Consider the following 19,553-nt stretch of genomic DNA (forward strand, 5'->3'; position numbering starts at 1 on the left):
GCAGGATGATGATGCACGGGTCTGGCCCGCTGCCTCTGCCCCCTGCCCGCGGCCCGCATGAGCGCGACGGGCAGCAGTGGGCACTCGTGCATGAGTGCGTGTCAGCGCCTCCCGCGGCCGCGCTGCAAACCCCGGGTTTGAAATCTTTGACCGCACCCACCCGGCACCGTCACCGGCTTTTACCGGCCGCCGGAGCTGGCGCGGCGCGTGTGCCCCTTTGCCGGGCAGCTCATTATCCTCGGGCAGCCTCTACAAATCCTCTCGCGATTTAATTAATCTCCGTCATTTGTTTAGTCGCGCGTGATGCGACCCCCCTGCCGCCCCTCGGTAAATCCACCCCCTCAAATTATTTACCCGCTACTTAATGATTCACCTGTCACCCTCCTTGTCTCACCGTCCCAAGCTCCCGCCGATCCATTAAATCCCCCTGTTTCAATTTCCCTGTTCTTGTGACACCCCTTTAAAGTTTTTAGCGACTGATTTGCCAACTTGTCGACCGATTAGTCGCACCCCCCCCAAATACGGCAGCAATTCAGAAGAGTACCCCTGACGCTTCTTCCTTTGCCAGCCAGCACCCAAATCCCCTACAGCCTGTCCTTCAGACGGCTAAAACCGGCTGTTTATTAAACTTTAAGCCATTTAAACCATTTTAATATTCGTTGCCGCCCAACTATCCCTTGCTTGGCGAATCCAACGCTCACGAGCCTACTGAGACCAGCCTGCCACATCAATGGTTGTTAGGTCACCTGCAGTGGCCTATCAACCCAAGTCCCAAGGCTCCTTTGCAACCCTTCGTTGGGCTTGACCTTCATTAGTGTACTTGGTTTTTGGACTTTTTGCCCGAGTCGAGCCCTCTTTTTTTATTCTTTTAATTCCTGTCCCGCTTTCCTCGAGGATTTCAAATGGATTTGGCACAGCTTATATCAATGAGCACAGGAGAATTACGCCGTCATTTCACCCATTCTCTTTTTATTCTATTATTACAATATTTTTTAGTAGCCCCCCCAAATCAGGCTTTTTTGAAGATTTCAAAACTCGCCCTAAAAAATTACTCCACCAACTCCAATTCCAAATGACATACATCTCACAACTCTTGTGGCAATCACATACCACTTCCATTCAACCCACCACTATTAATCACACATTAGCCCACTTATAAGCTCTTCTTGCACCATGGAGTGCAGTGGTGGTGTGTCCACACGTGCAGTGGGATCCACCACCACTAGCAAATCGAGGCTCTGGCAGGCTTGTTTGGCCACCCAAGTCACATATCCCATCTTTCATGGTTAGGCAACCCAGTGTTCGCACCTTGAGCACGGAGAAACAGCCTGTTATTTCAATCATCTACTCTAGTAAAGGAGGTAAACTTACGAGTACTAGTGATAAGTAGCCTAGGGAAAACCAAGACTGCTCATAAGGTTGAAGCACACTACCAATTCACCCAACCAATGATGATGGGGGGTTCCACCTATTACCATTGTCGTGAGTGAGCAAGTATCTTAAGTCTCAAGATGAAGGGAACCATTTAGGCCAATGTTTTTATAGTATGGCCATAGATAATCCCATACTATTAATATGTTCAATGTCACATCCTTGCATATTATGGTAGAGAGAACCTTTGAGAGATGAATGATAGAACATTAAGACCTAAACAAGGAGTTTTTGAACCCAAAGTTGCTAGATCCATTCTTGGATGCTACATCCTCCATAGCATGACATTGGTGCTCGAGTGTAATCCGAATTGTGAGGGTGGGATGCAAACCCCCATTCAAGCATTCAAAAGCCAAATTCACATCGAGGTAGACCTACATTTAAAGGATTTGCAAATGCTTTTATGAAACTTCTTGGAACAGTGTTTGCATAAATTGTTTGGATAATGCAAATATGAATCAAAGAGGACACCACAATAACATTTTGTGATCATGAACAATAAATGGGAGATACGCTATGCATGTTTTCCCATAGCTCGACATATTTGAAGCTCTTTTAGTGTAGAACACAACCATGCTAATTTGACTAATTTCTATCATGGCATATTGTTAAATTCATCTCATATATAGGTATTCTTACTAAAGGGAGTTGGCCCCCCAGGGTTGTAAGGTGGTGGCCACAATCTTGATGCTGGCCTTTGAGTATTAAAGAGGAGGGTTAAGAGCCATGGGCCTAAGAGACAACTGCACATAAGAAGTTAAAACATACATGCTATCAATTTTGGGCTTCTCTCCAAAGTAAAAAATAGAATTTCCAATTAAATTTGTATGTGCTTAAGACATACTTATAAAAGAATAAACTTAATGAAAATGTAGAAAAAGAACAAACCAAACAGGTGAAGTCTTTAATGGACAAACCTTGCAAAGACAAGTGTTGCATAAAGACCGAAAAGTGCTCTCCTTTACATGAGCTTTTTGCCATTGCAAATTCAGGCCAAGCACATGCTCTAACATACTATATTCATCATTATAGTAGCTCCACATTTGGAACAAAACTTCAATCACTCGAACCAAGTAGCAATCCTGACCTATGGTATTGCAATGCCACCTTGCAATTGGGTCCTCACTGCATAGCAAGGATTCTTATACTTTTGTTCAAAATGTCAATATTGTCTCCTACACTCATAGCATGCATCATAAAACATGAATTTAGTATAAATATACTACAATGGTTATACATTTACCTTTCGTGCATGAGTTTTGTTCATAAGAACTTGCCATTTTACAACATTACATCAAAAGTAAAATATGATTTACTCTTTAAAAGCATAAAATTCCAAATTGTGATTGTGTGAAATGAAAGCATCTATAACGATTGAACTAGGACATAGATCCACCTCTTTGGAAAGCAAAAGCATGCCTTTTTGGGACCTTGATCTTCTCCAATCTTAGATATTCATAGTGTACGCTCAACTAATGCAGAACATCCTTCAATAGAATTGCATTCATTACTTGACATTTCAATAGAATCACATTTCATTGCTTGACATAGGACATGATGAAAGCATTATGTTGAATCATCTCTTGACAATGCACAATAACCACATGACTTGCATTTGCAAGCCTTGCACTTTATGCATGATTTGAAAGAGAGAACCATATCTTGAGGGATTTTGAGGTATATTACGGAGGAGGCCCCAAATGCAAGTCTGTTTTAGGATACACCCTCCTACTAAATGCTCATTGTGTATCTTGGTCTAGAAAGAAGTGAGAAATAGTGGCATTATCTACAATAAAGGTTGAGTATATTTCTCTTGCATGGTGTGCATGCGAAGAAATATGGTTTTGGATGCTCTTGGAGGATCTTGGTGCAATCTAAGATGATGCTACCTTGATCTTTTGTGATAACTAGAGTGCAATTTCCTTGGCAAAGAATCAAAAGATCATGAGAGGTCAAAGCGTGTTCACATCCGATACCATTTCATACGGCATCAAGTGGAAGAAGGAACTATTTAACCAGTTCGTTGTTTCTCCGAGGACTAGGCTAAATATTTATGCACAAAAGCCTTGCCTCGTGAGAAGTTTGAAAAGTTCAATTCCTATCTATCTCTTTGTGACATAGAGACCATCCAATGATGGGGATTCAAATTTAACACGGCCACCAAGGGTCACCAATTAGCAATCAACCTTATGTACACGTAGCCTCGCTAAGATCTTTTGTAGACACGTTCTCCCACCATCCACTATTGCAAGATATTGGCCAAAGGCTTTTTCTCTACTGGGATGATTAGTGTTTTTATTTCATCCCTATCACCAAATTCGACTTAGATATCCTTATCTTCCTCTTCTAGCGATGAGGGACCTTGTGTAGATTCAATCAAACCCTCAAAGATCCCCCACATTATAGAGTAAGATTCCAATTGGAATTGTGGTGGGGCAGCTACTTAAGATGGATAATGTGGCACCTTCCAATTGGGGCTGAGGTGCATGTAGGTCCATTACCCTTTGGTTGACAGCAGGTTCAAGCACCATGGCCAGATTGGGTGGCATTGGTACCCTCACCATTATTGTCTTGTTTTCCTCTAATTGCTTATGTTCTTGTCTTAGCCACCATTGCTTCAAGGCTTGAAGCTTTCTCAATTTTAGTGTTGGGGTCATATGTGCTTGGCATTACTACACTTTGTTTTGTGAGTTGTAAGGCTTGTTTTGCTCTATGAATCTTTACTTTTTGAGAAAAATATAGTTTTTACCATGCTGCTTCTTTTTTCTTCCTTTGCTATCACAAGTACTAGCTAGGATACAATGCTTTTGCATTGCCACACTTTGACTTTCGATGCCAGTGATTCCAAGGGGTGTATCTAATTTTACTTCATTGGTCTATTATTGCTTTACTTCGAGTGGACAATCCATGCATGCATGTCCAGCTTCGCAATCTTTGCACACAAGTTGAAATGTATTTGGGCTAGTTCTTTTTTTTGGGCGAATATTTGGGCTATTTTTGTACGAGCAATCCACTATCTCGTGGTTTTCCCCACATCCAAAGAACTTGATGGGTGTCCAGTGTGGTGGGTCTCACTTAATTTGCATACACCAGGATTAGTCCTTGTGGACCTTCCATGTAGTACATAGGGTACTCTAGTTAATACTCATACTATGGTTCTTGTTCTTTTGGTTGGAGTTGTTGAGTTGGCATCATTGTTGGAGTACGATTGGGAGCTTGCGGATACTATGGAGGATTGGAATTTCTCAATGGTGTTGAGTCTCTTCATCTACAGATTGGATGAAAATGTTGTTTGTACACTCGATCTAGTGCGTGTTGGTATGGTGCCTATTCGTATTGGTTGTCTATACACTAGGATTGGTGCTTGTTGGTATTGTTGGGGTCTGGGTTGTGCAACCCTCATATTGTAGAAGCACACATTTACATCATGGCCTAAAACATTGTAAATCAAATACCATAACCTTGGTGGTTGGCCCATTTCTGGTGACTTGAGTCTGATTCTCAAGATCAAGCACTCATTTGTAGTGTGATTAGCCATATAGTGAGGAAACCACACATTTTTTCTTCTTGGATATTGTGGCTAAGAGACTCATACCTTCTATTGTATGGCCCACATAATCTCTTCTTTCATTCTTTAGGACATGGCTTCCACTTGATCCTCAGTGGTGGCAGGATCCTTGGTGGAATTGCTTTCTTTCTTGGAAGGATTATTTTCGAGATGACTTGATTTATGGTCTTTCATTGTTAGTGACTGAACCGTTCATGCTATCCTCAATGCCAATTGGGGCTTCATGAGCATAGTTGTAATGCTCATAGTTGTTGAATTTTGTTTCAATTCCAAAAATGAAGCATTAAATTACATACTTATCATCAAGACAAATAATGCACTTAACTATCAACCTCGTCATTCTTCCCAAGTATGTTCTAACCTCACTTCCTTAATATTCTTGAGTTGGAGGGTAGGGTCATCTTGTAGCCTTTCAACTTGGAATCTCCTTTTGAATTCCCCAAAGAGGAGATCCCATGTGGCTCTTTCCTCCACAAGAAGGTCCATAAAATTCAAAGGCCTCTCCAATCAAGGCCATGGGGAAACCAAGTTGCTTTTGTGTCATCCGATTGGTCCCTACAAGAACAACATGTTGCACCAAAGAGTTGGAGGAATATTTTAGAACTAGTGGTTATAGTTTGCCAAAGTGTCTTCTCCCATTCTTGTTGGGTTTTTTTCACTATTTATTGAAGACAATGCTACCATCAACATCTTTTGTGCTCTCCTTCATCGTGTCCATTTTGCCATGTTGGTCGTGGAGGGAGAGAGGTTAAATTGTTGGAGAGCATTGATGGTACCATTAAGTTATTGAAAATAGGTGAGTTATAGCGTTCTCCCAATCTGAGATGCATAAAAAATTCTTAGTTGTGGCCTTCAAGATAGTGCAGATGACTATGAAGAAATATTTTGATTTTCACCTCTATAGGCCCAAAAAATGGCAAAAAATGTGCAAGCAACTAGTCAAAACTAACACCTACATGAAGATGTCTAAAAAAGACCAAAACAAAAGAAAATCCACCCAAAAAGTTCCCTTATAGATCTTTGCACGTGTGAAATATGGGTTTGAACGAGGTGCAATTTGGCCTCCAATTGATCAAGAAAGCCCCCTCAAATTAGGGTTAATTTTGGCAATTTTCAATAAAAGCCCCCCTTCACTTTTTTTGAATTTGAGGTTAGAGTTAGCCTAACCTACTTTGGCTAGGTTTCTATAGTTTGTTTAAGCTAACCTTGGATACAATTAACCTAACTATAGTTAATATGGTGGTTAAGACTAACCAGCAATGGTTAGCTTTAACTTAACTTGATGACTATTCAGCTAACTAGTTAGTTTAAGATCTAGATAATATAGTTAGTAGGTATTCTATGGTTAGGCTAGTAAGTCTGTTGTTAGCTAGTTTAGGGTTAGGGATTTTTGGAGGGAGTGGGAAGGGGTGGCGGTAACGAGAGTGGAGGGTTACTGGTTTGGCATTGTTATCTAGAGGACAATGTGTTAGAGATAGTGGCTGGCATCACTGTGTGGATCATCTAGGTCACGTGATGTAGCCTGGTCATGGGTGAGCACTTTGTTCCACCCATGGCCACTCTAGTCGCCATTTGGCAAAATATCATCTACACCCTATGCACCACTTGGGAGCACTAGATGTCGAGATCAACATTGAATGGTGGGAGCATTTCTACAAGCATATTTTTTCCCACACCATGAGGGATTCACTGGTTGTATAATCCTCCTCCATGGTTGTTAGCCCCTATTTTAGACCTAGGTAGTGAGCTCGGTTCTCTAAAAATAGGCTAGTTCCTTTTCAACCAATTTTCTTTATTATGTTTACTATGACCAATGCCTTTGATAGCACGTTCTTTTCTTTGGAAAAAGCAAAAATTACATGCTTGGAAATGGTGACTTGCGCAACTATACATAAAAATTAGCCCTCTAAACCCTCGCATCCTATAAAAGTATCACTTCTACCCTCAATCCTTACCCATTCACTTTGGCAAACCCCTCTTTTTTTTAAGCTCTCAACTCACTCCTCCACCCCCAAGTTTTTTCCATCCTCCATTTTTCCCATCCATCATCTCCACCCCATCCACCACCCCTTTTTCCATTAATCTCGTCCCCCCCACCTCTATTTTTGTCCCTCACTTCTATCCCCCCCACTATCAGTTTTTATGCCCTCCCTTGATCACCTCCATCATCACTACCACTCTCCATCCACTTTAAGGGATTCGCTTCCCCCTTTTTTTCATCTTTTCCCTTCATTCCATAACCCCCTTCTCTCCTACACCCCCTCTTTTCTTCTATCAACCCCCCTCTCTTATCCCCCCCCCCTTTTCTCCTTTCCATGCTTCCAACTCCTCTTTTCCTTTTCCCTTGCCTCCCACCCCTACCACCATTCCCTCTCCATTGCACCTCCTTTCATTCTCATACTCCCCATTTTCCTTTCTTGTTCCCCTCCCTTTCCATTTTCTCTCCCTCTCATTCCCCTTTCCCCCTTCTCTCTCTCTCTCTCTCTCTCTCTCTCTCTCTCTCTCTCTCTCTCTTCCATCACCCCCTTTCCCCCCCTTCTCCCTTCCGATCATTCCCTCTCTCCCCCACCCTCCCTTCCATCTCTCTCTCTCTCTCTCTCTCTCTCTCTCTCTCTCTCTTCCATCACCCCCTTTCCCCCCCTTCTCCCTTCCGATCATTCCCTCCTCTCCCATTCTCTCCCCCACCCTCCCTTCCATCATTAACTTTTTGTCAAGGCTCATTTTTTCATCATTCACATGGAATTTCATGGGCCCCTCCCCCTCGTCATTTATTCGTCTCTCATGGATGGAATACCCCCTCTTTCTTCTGCTCACCTCGTATTCCCATGCTCCCCATCCATCGCCACCAAGGTCTTATTTTATGGCCCATAGTGTGGTGCTACCTATTAGATATCAATGCTCCACTCTCGTGTGACTACACAGGAACCAGCTAACTCTACTTGTAAGCCCCCCATATGAGGAGAAGGCATTTGAGTAGCTCGGTTATCCAGTAGGTCCTGGTTTGGACACCAGATGGGGGCCATGTGTGGCCTAATGACTGGACGGCTTCAGATAGAGTTGGCACACCGCCAACTAGGCTACATGCAAGTGCGGGAAGGCATCCCATGACTGACCGCACTAAGGGTAGACGGAGCATTTCCCGGAGCAGCCCACTCTCGGGTTACGGGGCCCGTTTGGAGCCTTAGATGATCCCGGATGGCTTTGGGCCGAACGGATACTATAGGTTAGTTGCTCTATTTTGCACACCGGTTCTATCGTATGGTCGGTGGCCTATTTCGAGACCGACCCCCAATCGACCGTTTTGGGCGAACTAGGTCGGTCACCCAATTGGGTCTAACTGACTACGACTGGTGGCTATATAAGAGCAAGCCCGTGAAGCCCATTTCATCACTGGCTATAGCAACCCTGATTCCTTAGCTTCCAGCCTCCGTCTTCTACTGTTTCTAGCACGCCATCGAAGCTTCTTTCACAGGAGCGCACGGCTGGGAGGCAATGCCATCTATTGTATCAGTTCTACAGTAATCAAATTTTTGATTCTCCATACTATCTGTTTTCTCTCTTGCATATGAGATCCTGTTATCTGTTGAGCACAGACATTGTATTGTTTTCTTACATGGTATCAGAGCCTGGACTCTAGCAAGAAGATTTAGCAGATTCTGAGAGATGGCCCAGCCCGCAAGACTGCGAATCCCACCGTTCGACGAAAGCGAAAAGTTGGACGGCTCTAACTATCCACTCTAGAAGTTCAAGATGAAGACCATCCTAAGCGCATACGAGCTTTGGGATACTGCTATTGGGGTGGACCTGAAACCAGTTCCGAGACCGAATCCGACCAATGCAGCCAGATAGTACCAACTACGGATGAGATTCTCGCGTGGACAAGAAGAAATGCAGATGCGTTGTGTTCTATTGTCTACAGTGTAAGTGATTCCGTCATGGCGTTAATTCAACATGTCACCACAGCGGAGGAGGCATGGACGGTCTTAAAAAATCAGTATGAGACCACGAATCAGACGTGGATTCAGAATCTGGAGACTCAACTTGTGAACGAGAAACTGTCTGAGTCTGACACGGCAGAGAAGTTCATCACCAGGGTGAAGAATCTGTGCGATCAGATGACTGCGATTGGCATCACCATCACTAGCGAGAATGACTGAGGTGGATACAGATTCTCCCACCAAAGTACGACGGTCTTGTTACGATGCTGAATATGCAGAACAGAAATCCGCCCCTCAACTTTGAGGATTTCAGCACAATGCTTCTAGAGGAGGAGATGCGTCAAAAGAAGAGGACTGGAGAAGATTCATCTTTCTACGTTGGATCAAAGAAAGGTAAGGGTAAGGACTCTGGTAACCCATCTTCTTCTGATGATAAAAAGAGAAAGAAGATATTAAGAGGAACTTCTTGTCCGTTTCTACGATCACGGATCGGGACCTCAAAGTTCACTTCGATAAGAATGGCGCACAGATTTTGGATCTTCAAGGGAAGGTTGTTGGCAAAGGAACACAACACAACGACATCTACGAACTCTCAGCTTTCAGTGCTCAAGCGGATGTGAAGAACACTAAGCTATGGCATGAGAGGTTTGGTCATCTAAACCTTAGTTCTTTGAAGGAGATGCATAAAAGTGGAATGATTGCAAACCTACCAGAAATTGCAGATGTGCCTGATGTATGTGAAGCTTGCATGATGGGCAAGCAGCATCGGCATCCCTTTCCTAAGGAGGTCACCAGGGCAAAGGCTCCTCTAGAGCTCGTTCACACAGACCTCTACGAAAAGATGGAGACGGAAGCTTTGGGTGGTTCCTACTACTTCATGACGCTGATGGACGACTGCAGTAGAAGGATATGGATATACTTCCTGAAGACTAAAGACAAGGCTTTTAGTAAGTTCAAGGAATGGCATGTAATGGTCGAGAAAGAAATAGGGAAGAAGGTGAAGAAGTTGAGATCAAACAGAGGTGGAGAGTTCACATCAACTGAATTTGAGAGTTACTGCAAAAGTCACAGGATCAAGAGGCAAAAGCCCCCGCCACATACATCACAGCAAAATGGAGTAGCAGAACGCAAGATGCGCATCATTTGCGAAATGGGCTGGAGTATGATGAAAGGGAAAGATTTGCCAAAGACTTTCTAGGCTGAGGCATGTAACACTGCAGTTTACATTCTGAATCGTAGCTACACGAAGGCTGTGAACGGGGTGACTCCACTGCAGGCCTTTTTTGGTAAGAAACCTTCAGCTGCACATTTCAGAGTTTTTGGATGTGACTGTTTTGTGCATGTCCCTGATGCTAACAAGACCAAATGGGAACCAAAGAGCCGGAAGTGTATTTTCTTAGGCTACAGTGAAGAGGCGAAGGGTTACCATCTCTATAACCCTGTTAACAAGAAGGTAATTGTAAGTCGCGATGTGGTCTTCTCAGAATAGCCACATTAATTGGAGGAGGATGATTCCTTCCCAGATAACCAAGACCAGGATATCCATCCAGTACCACCACCCACAGTAGACCGAACTCCCCCAACGGTGCTTGGGAGGATTCAAGATAAAGAAGAGGAAGAAGAGCCTGCAGAACCACAACAACAGCGGCCATTCTCGAAGTGGGTAAAGCAGCTTTTGGACGGCAGAGAACCTCCAGCCATTGAGGAGGAACCATCCAAACACCACCAATCCAAGAGATTAGAGGAGCAAAGAAGGGCGCATGAAAACTTGGTCAACTACGCTTTGATGACAGAGGTGATCCGTGCTAAAGAACCCAAGTGTCTTGAAGAGGCACAGGGTGATGATAGGTGGATGGAGGCTATGCAGTCGGAGTATGGCTCCATAGTGAAGAACAACACTTGGGACCTTGTGGATCGACCACCAAAACACAAGGTAATCGGAACCAAGTGGGTGTACACGACCAAGTACCGATGGCACGTTGGATAAGTACAAGGCACGGCTCATGGCAAAAGGATTCGCACAGGTACATGGCTTTGATTATCAGGATACTTTTGCTCCCATAGCTCGACTAACCACAATTTGTAGTGTTTTGGCTTTAGCTACCCAGGAAAGTTGGCCCGTGTTTCAAATGGATGTAAAATCTGCCTTTCTTAATGGATATCTCAAGGAGGAGGTGTACGTGGAACAACCACCAGGTTTTGAGATCCCCAGTTCAAAAGGTAAAGTCTGTAAACTAAAGAAGGCACTTTACGGGCTGAAACAGGCCCCACGAGCATGGTACTAACAAATTGATGCCTTCTTTCTGCAAAACGGGTTCAGGAGGAGCCCATCTGATGCAAATTTGTATATCTTCAGAGAAGGAGGCAGGTGTATGATCGTGGTCCTTTATGTGGACAACCTTGTCATAACAGGGAACCATGAAGAGAAGATCTCACAGACAAAGCATTTGCTAGGAAGAGAGTTTGAAATGACAGACCTCGGATTGATGCATTTCTGTTTGGGGATTGAAGTTTGGCAAGAGCCGAAATAGATCTTCATTTCACAATTGAAGTATGCTGGAGAGATACTGAAGGCATTTGGCATGGCTGAGTGCAAGACAATTGGTACCCCTATGGAGGTTGACGTGAAGCTCTCAAACGAGGATTCATCACCACTAGTGGACGAAGCGAAGTACAGAAGGCTTGTGGGCAGCTTGATTTACTTGTGCAACACGCGGCCGAACATCAGTTTTGCGACTGGTGTACTAAGCAGGTTTTCCAATAAGCCCCGAGAGAACCATTGGAGGGCAGGGATGCGGGTGCTGAAATACATCAAAGGCACACTTGATTATGGCAACATCTTGACCGGATTCTATGACTCGGATTGGGCAAGAGATGTGGACAGCAGGAGATTAGTGGCAGGTTATTGTTTCTCACTTAGATCTGGAGTTGTGTCATGGGTCAGCAAGAAGCAACCCACAGTCGCTCTTTCTTCTACCAAGGCCGAGTACAAATCTGCATGCTTTGCTTCTTGCAAGGCAGTGTGGTTGAGGAGGATTTTAGGGGACATGGGTGTAGTGCAGAACAAGCCTACGCAGTTATCATGTGACAATCAGAGTTGCATGGCGATTGCAAAGAACCCTGTGTTCCACGCTCGCACAAAACACATTGAGATTCAATATCACTTTGTATGCGAGCTCATCATGGATGGAGAGGTCGACTTGGTGTATTGTCCGACTACAGAGAATGCTACAAACATCTTCACGAAGGCTCTTGGAAGAGACTTGCTGGAGAGGCATCTTCATCGACTTGGCATTGGGTCGAAAAAGTAAGTTCACTTGCGGGTGGACATTGAGCGGGGGTGTTAGATATCAATGCTCCACTCTCGTGTAACTACACGGGAACTAGCTAACTCTACTTGTAAGCCCCCCATATGAGGAGAAGGCATTTGAGTAGCTTGGTTATCCGGTAGGTCCTGGTTTGGACACCAAATGGGGGCCATGTGTGGCATGATGGCTGGACAGCTTCAGATAGAGTTGGCACATTGCCAACTAGGCTACATGCAAGTGCGGGAGGGCATCCCATGACTAACCGCACTGAGGGTAGATAGAGCATTTCCTGGGGCAGCCCACTCTCAGGTTGCGGGGCTCGTTTGGAGCCTCAGATGATCCCGGATGGCCCTGGGCCGAACGGAGACCCTAGGTTAGTTGCTCTATTTTGCGCACCGGTTCTATCGTGTGGTCGGTGGCCTATTTCGAGACCGACCCCCAGTCGACCGTTTTGGGCGGACTGGGTCGGTCACCCAATTGGGTCTAACCGACTACGACTGGTGGGCTATATAAGAGCAAGCCTGTGAAACCCATTTCATCACTGGCTATAGCAACCCTGATTCCTTAGCATCTAGCCTCCGTCTTCTACTATTTCCCGCATGCCATCGAAGCTTCTTTCACAGGAGCGCACGCTGAGAGGCAATGCCATCTATTGTATCAGTTTTACAGTAATCAAATTTTTGATTCTCCATACTATCTGTTTTCTCTCTTGTGCGTACGAGATCTTGTTATCTGTTGAGCACAGATGTTGTATTGTTTTCTTACACCACCCCCCCATGCTCTCATTATGTACCTTGTGTTTCCCTTAAAAGCATCGACCATCAGCTTTTGCTAGTCCTACTTGATGCCTCTCTATCTCCTAGTGATGCCTACCATCATGTCGACCACCATCGCTCTATTGCTATCACAACCCCACTGCACCGATGCACCTCCCTTAGGTTGGTTGATTAGAGTCACCATCTACCAAAACTCTTGCTTCTACCACCATCCTCGTTCGGCCCCATCCATTTACCTCTAGCCACCCTCCCTTAGGTAAATCCTAAGGGTGCTTTGTCCATGTATCTTTTAGGTTGGGGAGACCTCATTAATTGGTAAGGAAGGCCCCCCTCTATCATCCAGGCCACCATACCGCCCCAAGTGAAATCCCTCTGAATTGTCTGCACCTGAGTCCACAATTCAAAGAGATACCAGCCAAATCTTTTGTGCATAAGGGCATCTTCATAAGTGAAATCCCTCTGCACCTAAGCCCACAATTCAAAGAGATACCGGCCCAATCTTTTGTGCATAAGGACATCTTCATAAGAAATGAGGGAAGAAATCTGTCCATGTAGCAGTGACATCCTCCATCCACATGCATTTTCTTTAGCCACAGTCCAATCGCTAGATCACCATGGGCAACAATCTAGAAGAAATAAGAGATCTTTTGTGGTTGTCCAAAAGTGTTTCAAAAGTCTAGATCTGATCTCCTAGGGCACCTACAACTTAGCAAAATGTATTTGAAGAATGTCTCTCTCTATCTCAAGAGTCCAAGATGTCACCTCCAATTGAAGAAGTCATCCTATACATGCCGTGTAGAATAAAAAGGAAACCTCCTCCACATGCTTTGAGTGACCTACTCTAGATGGTCAAAACCACTCTCTCATATCCCATTGGACCTCATGAATGGGATGGGCTTCCAAGCCAACACTGAGGTGCATCTTGACCCAAAATGCATGATGGGTCAACGGAACACTCCTTGCCCAATTGGCCCACTATCTGATCATCTACCACTAAAGAGAATCCAGGCCATCCATCTTTCGCTCTCCCACATACGTTGGCTATAGAAGCACTCTTGGTCCCACTATGAAGAAATGGCTTAGTCATTGCACCTAAAAATAATCTGATTTAATGGCTTTTTATAATGTTCTTGTTGTTAATTGTTACAATTGAAAATATTTGATTGTCAAGACTATGCTTTCACAACTACCAAGTATCATTTATATTCTTGATGAATATTTGCACATATGTTGATTTAGATTCTCAATTTCTATACCAAAATCACTAAGGATTTCCATGTCTAAAGATGATTGTACTATTGTTGGTGCTAAACTCATAACATTGGATGGTCTTATGCATTTGATTAATTATTGTATTTGATTGACTACCACATTTGAAATGTTGCAATATTAATCAAAGGTTGAATTGCAAAAATTAGCATAATATCGGGTGCTTTCACTTGGATTGAACACTTTTGATATTGTTGTTGGGATGGCCTTATGTATTGATTGATTGTCAAGTTTGTAAGATTAATTAAAATTTGAATTGTTAAAATTAGCATGATATGGGGGGTTTAGTTATCAATTCGATATCTAATTAATAAAATTAGCAAGGTATGGGGGACTTTTAAATAAGAATGATTGCTTCTTGCATTTTATCATTTATTATTTTGAGACCTTCCTGACTTGAAGAATCTGACTAACTTGACTTTTGCATACTGGTGCAATGTTGGTGACTACTTTTGGCTTGTCATCATGTGAATTGGAATCACTTTTGAATGTGAACCCAACTACTGTGAATCAAATATTTATTGTTTCTTCAAGATAATTTTGCCTTGCTAGGAATTCTACTCCTTTGTGTAATTCTTGACAATGGCTTGGAAATTCTTTTGATAGTTGGAGTAGATGTAGATCTTCAAAGATGGTTGTTTTCATATATTGATACTTGTGCTTGACATTTTTTTTCTAAAAGATCTTTGGATATGTCGACAAATTCGATTCTTGATTGACATGTAGAATATCTTATTGTTTCATAACTTGTGATGGTATTGTTATTGCTAATCGCAAGGCATTTGGCATGTATCTAGCATTTAGAGTGGGATATTGTCTAACTATGATTCTCAACTATTGATTGTAATGTTCTTTACATGACATAAGGGTGATTCCTAAGGGACTAACCAAGGTCAATGCACCCTTGGTTAGGAGCAGTCCACCCCAATTCACCCTAGGTAATGTCATGCTGATCAGTGTGTGGTTATATTTTGGCCATGTGGCCATCCTATCCTATCATCATCTGCCACCTTACTATCCACATGGTAGTGACATGTCATCAATGTGCTACCACCTCACCTAACACATGGCAATGCTAGCCCACAGTGCCATCTCAACATCTATGCCTCACAGGCACACTACATATGATCACCTAGTGCCACATCATCAGTGTAACCACATCATCATTTTGGGCCCTCTTGTGCTCAAAATTTTGCCATTCTTCCGTGAGGTGTATCTTTCTATCCAGGTGGAATTTGGAGACGCTGCAAAAACCAAAATCACTCGCCATCTTGTGCTCTACACACCTGTCATATCATATTTGACATTTGGGATATCTCCTTTTCATCATTTGCAGAAACCTCTTCATCGACACCACTCCTGATCAGATCACATCCTCTTCGAACCCAGCACAAACCTAATGAAGATAAAGTCTATTTTGCTGCTTTTTCATATCATTCAACATGTAGACTAGTTATAGGACTAGCTACCTTGGAGGAGATAATCCACAAAGGCCAATTTGAAGCCCTACCCAAAAATTCCCACGGATTAGTGGTGTCAATCCCTATGAAACCTGTCATCAGCATTCATCTCACACATATCAACACCTGCTACATTATAACTATGGCAATTGAAAGTTCAAAATGCTGAACATTCTTTAGCTGAAGAACTTGTGGGACATAGTCATAGAAGATGAAAAGAGACCCGATCTGACTTTGGCAACTCCTCTTATGGTAGATCAACAACTAGAGCTCACAAAGAAACAAAAAGAGTGGGATACCAAGGCTCGAATTTCCTTGAATATCATCAATTCCAATGTGAAAGATATGATGATCCCTCTTCTTCATGGGGGAGACTTCAGCTATCCTTGCTTGGAAGGTTTTGGAAAGGAGGTACAATGCCAACAACATGTCACATATTCTCTTGTTGGAGAATCAACTTAACAACAATCCAATGCTTCCAAATGAATCAAGTCCTAACTTCTTACTCAAATTGAAGGATCTTGACGATCAACGCACATCTCTTGGACATGAGGTCAAATAAGAAAGACTAGTCCATCTTGCCATCAATGGGGACTTGGATCAGATTATTGGCAATTTGTGACTGCATTAGTCACTCGAGATGCACCTCCAACATTTCAACTCATGTCAAACATGCTCATGCAGGAGAAATTGAGACGTGGTCTCAAAACGGATTCGAAGACTCATGATATTGCCTTCACAGAAGAGGAGGTGCAAGAGGGTCATACTAAGGAAAAGGTAAGAATTTCGGACGCTCTAGCAATCAAGGCAAAGGTCAGTACCATGGCAGACATTCTTGATCTTCATTGACTCAGAGTCATGGTCCTCCCACTTAGAGGGAGACATGGAATCCCAGAGGTAAGTCTGGAAGAGGAGGAAATCAAGGAAGTACTCCTAGATGCAAGGGAAATTGCAACTATTATGGCATCCTAGGCCATTGGGAACCAGAATGCAAAAACAAACAAAGGGACTTAGGAAATGCAGGCCAGTCAAACAGGTCTCACAACCCTCATCAAGGAAAACATAATCAATAGCAATCTGCCCACTATGCCTATGATGAAGACAACTATTGTCTCTATGCCAACATGGACTTAGGTAGTATAGAATGTGTGTGTAGAGTAGTGGCAAAGCTCTGCTTGTATTGGATAGGAATAATCTCTCTTAGGAATCCTCAACATGCAAGTTCTACTGGCAACTCCTACATGCATGTTCTACATGCAAGTCCTACATGCATGTTCTACATGCAAGTTCTACATGCAACATGCAACATGCGAGTTCTACATGCAACATGCAACATGCAACTCCTACATGCAACATGCAACTCCTATATGCAACTTGCAACTCCTACATGCAACTTCTATATGCAAGTTCTACATGTAGAGAGAGAATGTCTTACAATTCCTACATGCAGAGAGAAAAGCTCTCCAACTTATATAAATACCCATAATGGAATGAAGCCCACACTCTTTGGGACATTGTGTTGAGTTCTACTTTGGTATTCCAAGCAATTGTCTCCAAGTGTCCATGCTTCATTGCACTCCATATCCGAAACATGTCTTAACCTTGCAACTCCTCCTCCAACCTTACAACCCATCCTCTCCCTCTCCTCCTCCCCCCTCCTCCTCCTCCTCCTCCTCCTACTCCTCATCCTCCTCATCGTCCCTTCTCCTCCTCCCTCCTCCTCCTCCTCCTACTCTTACACCTTCTTCCTCTCCCACTCCTATGCTTCCCCTAAACCTTTTGTTCCTCAACCCTTGACCTCCATTATCTATGAGGTAGATGAGTTCTCCACCATGTACTCTACCTTGAACCTTGGAATCTCCTTCTAACCCTTGAACCTCTTCTAAACTTTAAAACCTCTCTCTGAACCTTGGAACCTCCTAAACATGAACCTCCCTCTAACCCTTAAACTCCTCCTAAACCCTGCAACCCCCAATGAAGGCAAAAGCCTTCATTACCCAACCATGATGATGCATGTTCCTTTCACACATGCATGCAATATGTCTGCTTACTACACTTAAGCCTATGTCTCTCACTAGAATATGACCCGAGGTCCTAAGCTACACTTATACCAAAAACAACAATACCGATATATCTATAGGTGACAGAAAGCCCCGAAACCCTGCATATTGAGAATACCCTCCTCTTCCTGCGGAATCCGTGGGAAAGAGCTAACATTTGGCACCGTTGCCAAGGAGACTAGTGTCTCAAGTAACGAGTAAACATACGCAAGTATGTGTAAAAAACAAACTACTGCAAACTTTCACGAACATAACACTCAAGGGCAAGGAGAGTAAATTTTTTTCCCAACTCTAGCCAAACATATCAACCCCAAGCATCAACCTTGGGTTACTACCTTAAGAAATTTTCTTTATTTCTTAAAAATAAGCCACTTAAAAAAAAAATGAGGCTAGATAATGGACACAAATGTGTAAAACTCGCAATTTCAAACATTTCACCTTTTTACATAAGAGCGATCCGAGCTAACCATGAAAAGTTATGGCCCGGGAAGAGTTTAGGGTTTGACCCTAATCCTACACCCATTCCTATAAAAACCCACTCCACCCCCTCATTCTTCTTCTTTCACATCTAGCCTCCATCCTCTTCCCCATTCCGAGCCCTATGCAAGACCCTCCTCCCTCTCCATCGACCACCACCCTATTCCCATCCTCACACAGTGAGTTATTTTGAGCCCTTACTACAACAATAACCTAACCATCCACCCACCATCCATTCGCCCTCATCAATCCTATTACATCAAGAAAGACTTTGAGAGTGTTAAGGTGACCATCTCCTCCTCCCTTTGAATTTCTGTCAAGTTTCCACCATCCCCCTCCACCTCCTTCCCCCTATCCATCCTTTCCCCCCCTCCTCGTCCCCCCCTTCCATCCCCCCTCCCCCCCCGCCTGCCCCTCCTCCATCCCCCCCCACCCCCTTCCCCCCCCCTTCTACCCCCCCCCCACCCCCCACCCCCTCCATCCACCCCCCCCCCCCGTCCCCTCCTCCTCCATCCCCCCCCCCCCCCACCCTCCCTCCATCCCCACCCCCCTCCACCTCCTTCCCCCCTACCACCCCCCTCCATCTTCATCTCCATCTCCACCCCCCACCCCACCCACCCTCCATCCCCACCCCACACAACCCCCCCTCCCTTCTCCACCCCGCCCCCCCAAACTGCCTCTCCAACCCCCCCCTCCACGCCCCCCTTCCCCCTCTCCACCCCCCCATCCCCCCCCTTTTTTTTTCCACCTCCCCCTGCCGGCCACCCTCCTCTCCCTAAGCTATATATTCTAAGGGCCTAAGGCCCCTTAAGCCAAGGCCACTAGCCTAGGGCTGGCGATGACATAGAGTCGCCCATCTGACCACCTGCTAGCCGACCGTGCTACCGACGGCCCGAGGTGCAACCGCCCTAAAACTGCGGCGATGCTTGCCACATAGGCAACGTCCACCCCGTCTCGCCTTGCCCGCCTGCGACATCGAGCGCCCGCGACAGCCCTCCCTCCTGTTCGCCACCTGCCTCTAGCCCGCCTCCGCTCACCACCTCCATCTTGTCTCTCCCCTCCTACTCCTCCCTCTTCCCCACCTCCTCTCTTCCCTCTTCACCCCCCTCTGCCCCTTTTCCCTTGTCCAGTCACCGTTGTCGCCCGACGCCTCCCCCTCGTTTTTTTTCTCTTAAAAAAACAACTTTCTAATCCTAATCCAACCCTAAGCCATAGACTCACCTAGGTTTATCTAGTGTTAGGTTATACTAACCTAGGTTAGGTTAG

This window comes from Dipteris shenzhenensis, chromosome 19 (genome assembly GCF_047967505.1).
Source record: "Dipteris shenzhenensis isolate YYH24624 ecotype China chromosome 19, Dip_SZ_1.0, whole genome shotgun sequence".
Classification (NCBI taxonomy): domain Eukaryota; kingdom Viridiplantae; phylum Streptophyta; class Polypodiopsida; order Gleicheniales; family Dipteridaceae; genus Dipteris; species Dipteris shenzhenensis.